Source organism: Sturnus vulgaris, chromosome 7 (assembly GCF_052056855.1).
Source record: "Sturnus vulgaris isolate bStuVul1 chromosome 7, bStuVul1.hap1, whole genome shotgun sequence".
Taxonomy (NCBI): Eukaryota; Metazoa; Chordata; class Aves; order Passeriformes; family Sturnidae; genus Sturnus; species Sturnus vulgaris.
In genome coordinates, this window is record NC_142249.1 from 33,665,753 (window position 1) to 33,671,853 (window position 6,101).

Consider the following 6,101-nt stretch of genomic DNA (forward strand, 5'->3'; position numbering starts at 1 on the left):
TCTGGGCTTTCATAGACTGGATAACATGTCTGGCCACTGCTTTAATAAGCTGAATGGATTATTGCAATTTCCGTCAGCTGCATTTGAAACTAAACTGATCCGTCCTCAGCAAGAAAGGCTTTGGGTACAGACTCCAAACGAACTCAGTTTTACCTGCTTAATTTAAAGCAGGTGGAAGTTCCTTACTGCAGTTCAGTGTAATTTAGGTTCTGTGCATATTTTCTCCCTGGCTACCTTATATTGAATTTGCAGAATGTATTTTTAAGCAGACATGGGTTTGCTCTTCCTAGTCTGTACTGATTTATGAGGATGTGACAAGGTTTACTCTTTGGATCCAGATTTAACCTGGGCAATGCATCTTTCTGAAATGTAGTAATTGTGCAGATAAAATGTATAAAGATCTGGACAGCAGGGAGCTGACAGTATTACACTGAGGGAGGGCAAAGTTATGTCCTTTGGGCATGGCATGGTCTCCATGTTCCCGTCTTAACCAGCAGTGCTAGGATCTTTTTTTTTTTTTTTTCAGCCACATCATCACATCCCCAGCTCTGCCACGAATTGGGACTTGGAAACTCTGGTCAGGTGAAAAGCCTTTATAAAAGAACTCACCTCAGTGTCCATGCTGGGTTCTGGCTTACTTGGCAAGTCTTTATGAAATCACATTAATGTGGCACAAGGCCCACATTGACAAACTGTCCTGCAAGGTTATGTCAGATCCCACTGACCTGCTGTGTCTGTTGGCTACAATCAGCTTGGCACACAAGGAAAACTTTATAGACAAAAGATGGTCCATGCGTCTGTATACACGGATGTCAGAGCATTCTGTAAAAGAGTTCAGAAATAGCAGATATTTTTTAGGTGGCAAATTACCATGAGCTCCAAAATTGCTTTCTCTCAATACCTTGTAAAACATGTTAGTTAGAGTTAACAAACAAATGTGCTTCTCTGGAAATTTCAAAACATGTTTTTCAGCTTCCTTCTTTTAGCATTTATTTCTATTTCTTCAAGCTATTACTGTGGAAAACCATAAAAAAAAAAAAAGACTCAGAAGATAATAATGATAATATTATTGTGACAGGTCTAGACAGTAATTTAAACCACTAACTCCTGCTAATAGCTTTTCTCTGAATTTTGGCATTTCTTAGATAGTGTATGAATCCCCTCTAGTACAAGTGTCATTTTTGTCCAATACTTTCATTCCTAATTGCTTGAGTTATCAGGCAGTCATTACTAACAATAGGATTTTCTCAAATGGTTATTGAGTTGTTGTCAAAATGTCTCAAATTTTCTGCACATGATCTTGCAGGAAGGTTTATAGGGAAGTATGTTTTGTGTGAGTAAAACCTTTATGGAACTGAATAAGTCCATATGAGATGCTCTGAATTTATTTCTGAAGATTAATGTTTCTAATGGGCTGCCATTGTCAGTATTTTATCTCCCAGAGTTAATTAATCCTTAAATTCAAATTCAGAATATTTGTGCCTAGTTATCATAAACTAACTTGTGTTGATTAAAATGTAACATAGAAGTAGTCAATGCTTTCAGTTGTATCATTTCAAGTAGAAGGTGGTAATTTATACAAAAGGCTCCAAAATCCCATCTAGAAAATATAGTGAAACAAAAATGTGTAGTCATTTTTAAATACAGGATTTTGGGTACAGAGCTGAATTAAAGAAGACAACTTTTATTTTCAGAAATCAGAATTTCCAAAATAATGCTTTTTTGATGTCTTAGGTTGGACATGAAGAAAAGCAACACTGATGCAATTTATGAACATCTGCAGCATTCAGCTAAATGTCCTGAACTAGAAAACTAAAGCTTTTATTGCTTGCAGCCACAAACTGGAAAATTGTTCAGAGCTGTTTTTAATTTTTAGTAGATTATTATTTTCCATGTTAGAGCAAATTTATCTGTCAGATAGTAATACAAAAGGGTTTGGTTTAAAATGAGATTTTTAAAAAATGTGTCTACCCTACCAATCTGTGTACATATGCAAATGATGGATACAAAGATATCTGAAGAAATAATAAATTCTTTAATTTAGTGGAGATATTTAATTCTGAAATATGGACTTGGACAGAGAAAAATTACCCAAACCTGAACTGATAGAAATGGCATAGATACAGATATATTCAGATACATCACATAGAGAATTAATGTCTTGATTTATAGAACATGTCAATGTTAATGTGAGTTAGAAATTGCTGTTAATGTGAGTTAGAAATTGCAATTACAAATCATGTCTTTGTAGGGTATCACTGAACCTGTGAGGGAATTCAAAGTATGGCTTACAAGGAGAGTAAGGTATTCATGTTTGGAAAAAGCAAGGTAGGCTATCACAATGACATCTTTTTAGGGGTTTTGTTTGATACTGCTGTCAGAAAATGTCTCCCTTGTGCCATATGGGAGTCTGGTCTCAGTTATAATTGACATCAGCAGCACTTTGTGGACATGGCAATAAAGCTGGATTCAAATCACATCTGTGACTTTTTTAGGCAATTTCTCGTTCAGCCTGTATTTTACAGCTGGAACTGAAACCATTGCAAGTGTTCTAATGCATGATCTCCTCCTTGACACACAGAGGACCAAAGTCCAGGAAATGCCACCTTGTATGAAATGCTGGAGTTCTTCCTTGCAGTAAGAGATTATTTTATAATTATCACCTACACACTGCAAACAAAAAAATCTTCAGGAAAACAAGGTGTTATACACATTTTTATCCTCACAGAGGCAATGAGAGAACAAAAAATACATAATGCAAGAGAAGGGCACAGTTTGTAATGTATCACTGGCAGGCAGGATGGTACCATGAGGATAACTGGAGTGCAAAATTATGCATGGCACACAGTGAAGAGTTTAGATTATATTTTATTTTATTTTATTTATTTAATTTTATATTTATTTGCAGTTTGTGTCTGATATTTGCAATTTAAACTTACAAAATATTTTTGGGGTCCTCAGAAGCTGCTTTTCTGAATCAGATGAAATAATAATCAAATGTTTTCTGTTCTATTTTAGGAAGCTGTTTACAGTTGTTTGCTTCCCCTGTTCCACAAACCATAGCAGGTGTTGATAAATAGCCTGTTTTGCACATGATAGTAAGCTACAGCCACTTTAATTAAGACAACGTGTGAAGTCACAATATTATTTTTTTGCTTACAAAGATCCAATTTTTAACATTTTCCTGTTTTGAAAAAGTTTAGTGAAGGTTTCTCAAAATGCTGCAAAGGTTACAAGTGGGATCAAGTGATTTATTAGCAGATTAATCAAACTGCAAGTGTAGCAACTAGTTTATAACTTACAGACTGACAGGTTCATAACCCTTAAAATAATAATTTTCTCAGTCATAAAAGGCATTCCTTTTACAGTGCCCTCATTAATTTAAAGAATCGTAGTAAATATATTACTGTCTCCTATTCAGAAGGAGCATGCATTTTATATTGCTTTGTCATTTACAGATCTTCATTTAAAATAGCTCTGTTCAAACGATATAAAATCATGATTAAACTCAAAGAGAATATGAAACGTGATTCAGCAAGGGAAATATATAGGGTCAGCTAAAATTCTTTGCAGGTCTTTTGAAGATAAAATTTGAAGGTGAGGGATATTCTGTATATATATATATGTATATATATACAGAATATATATATATATTCTGTATATATATGTATATATAGTATAGCAGCTGGATGGAGGCTGATTAGTGGCAGTTTGTGGCTGGAATGAACACAAGATGTCACCCTCGCTGTGAGAGAACTCCAACACATAAATGCCTTTAGCTGAAGAGGAAAGAGAATAAGGATTGAGGGATTGAGATTACTTTATTATTATTATTATTTTAAGTTGTCTATCACATTTGTTCCTTCATTTACCTGTCCTGGAACACTGCTTCACTGCAAAATTTTTTCCACCTTGCTGAGTATTTATAAGAAAATTCTCTCAAGTCATTTATCAGTTTTTTAATTGCTTTTTAAAGTAGGTTCTGAAATTTGGAATCAGATTTTACTTCCTTGAGTAGTAACCCTATGTTTCTTATACAGTTGGTGAAAAAGATGATGGAGAACAAAGTGCCATATATTTCTGAATTTTCTTCAATAACATTAATTTTCATACATTTACTTGGAAGTCCTAAAGCTTATAGAAAGAAGGATGGAATGGTAACTATTGTGAAAAACTTTCAGATAACATAATGAGCTTCCTAAAATGTGTTAATCTTTTTGTGCTGAAGAGTAATATTGTCTGTATGTAACAGTTTGAAATTCCCTTTACCTTTATTCTAAACAATACAAAATTCCTCCTTTGAGGAAGAAGAGGCTTAAAATCTTGAATTAAACAAAACATTGATTAAACAATGGTATTAGCATTCTTCTAATGATAATTTAACTCCTTGAGCTCAGGCCTCTGAATTCAGTAATGCAGACAGCATGCCCAGGTTCAAAGTGTCATTTATGCTTTAAATGTTTGTTTCCTAGAAGACATCCCAAATGTGGGACTTGTGAGGACAGACCTCCATATCTTGTTGAGTTGCAGATGCTCCTGTTACTTTGAGTGGTTGTTCCCATTTTGTTTATGGCATCCACACAGTGGGAATATCTTCATCAGCAAGGTAAGGATAGCCATACTTCTCCACTCCCACTGCCTGCTTGTGTTTAGATTGCAAGGCCTTGAAGAAAGAGCTACTTACAAGAAGTAATTTGCATGGGACTTAAAGAAACAGAGTCTATATTGGACAGAGAAGGCCCATGGGTATCAGGAAGCTCTGGGCACTATTGTAATATTGATCAAACAAAATGCATTCTTAACCACCAAAATCTAAATATTCAAGTGCTAGTAAAATACTATTTTATTGCAAAATATGCATCTAGTGGGAACAAATTCTCATCAGCCTGAACAGAGGAGAAAACTAAATAGGGAACAGAGACCTTGTCAAATAATCTGTGGTACCTCCAGCTGGATGTCATTTTAGCCCATTCTTGAACACCTTAAAGAAAACATCAGAAGAGTTCATTCTCACATTTTCCTTGGAGTGGCTCATCCCTCCCTTGCCCAATATCATTATTATGCTTGTACATTCATAGTTTTACAGTAGTCTTCTGCTCTGCATAATTCTGCATGTCCTTAAACCCAGTGTAAGTCACTTCTACTTTTAAGTTTCTTTCAGATTGGCATTTAAAGGAGATTTAATATCTCTGAGAATGACAATGGTTGGTTCTTATCAACCATTATGTAATATTGCTTTTTTTGATTGAAAGTCAGCAGAAGATTGGAGAGTCAGCACTCCAGAAGGGAATGTTTAAGTAGCTTGTATTACTGGGCTCCCAGCTTTTATGGTCCAGGCCTTCATAAACTGTGTCAAGCTGTGATAGTTATAATTATTGCACACGTTGGCTTAACCTATATCGTGCAGTCATAATGCATTAGCCTTTCCAGCTTTCACTTGCCTGTCCTTTATTAACTGTGACATTTTCCCTTAAAGGTTCAGAGCAAGCATGACTTTATGATCAACCATAAGCTTTAACTAAACCGATTCTTTTTTCCCAAAGAAGACTGTTGTGGAAGAAGCCAGGAGATGGCAGTCTTTCTTAATGGATCATGGTTTAATCTGTTGGTGACTACAATTTCTGTTCTTGAGCTCCAGGATAGGCTAACATTTTAAAATGAGGTGAAGGAAGGGCCACATTTCTTATTTTGTTGGCATAGGAAGCCATTGCATGCTCTGGTATCTTCCACTTTTCTTTCAGTTGTCAGGTCTTAATGCAGTTTTCTTACCTGGCTTTTTCAACATACCTGAATTACAGTTCTCTGTTCCCTGGTAACACAGAGGAGAAGCCAGTGAGTAGCCAACCTTCCTGAGACTGTGCCCTTGATCTGAAGGCAGGCCATTTCACAGAAAACCAGCTTAGAAACAAAACTCAATTCATTCATGTATGTTTAATCAGCAAAAGAATAGTAACCCAGAGACTGTGTGGTCTGTCTTGCTGTTAACTTGTCCCTCAGTTTATGTATCACCATTCTTGGACAACTCTGTGCCTCCTCAGGGGATCAAGATGGTTTTAAATAGCTGTGATGCTTTTGATCTCTGTTATGTAATGTTACAAAAG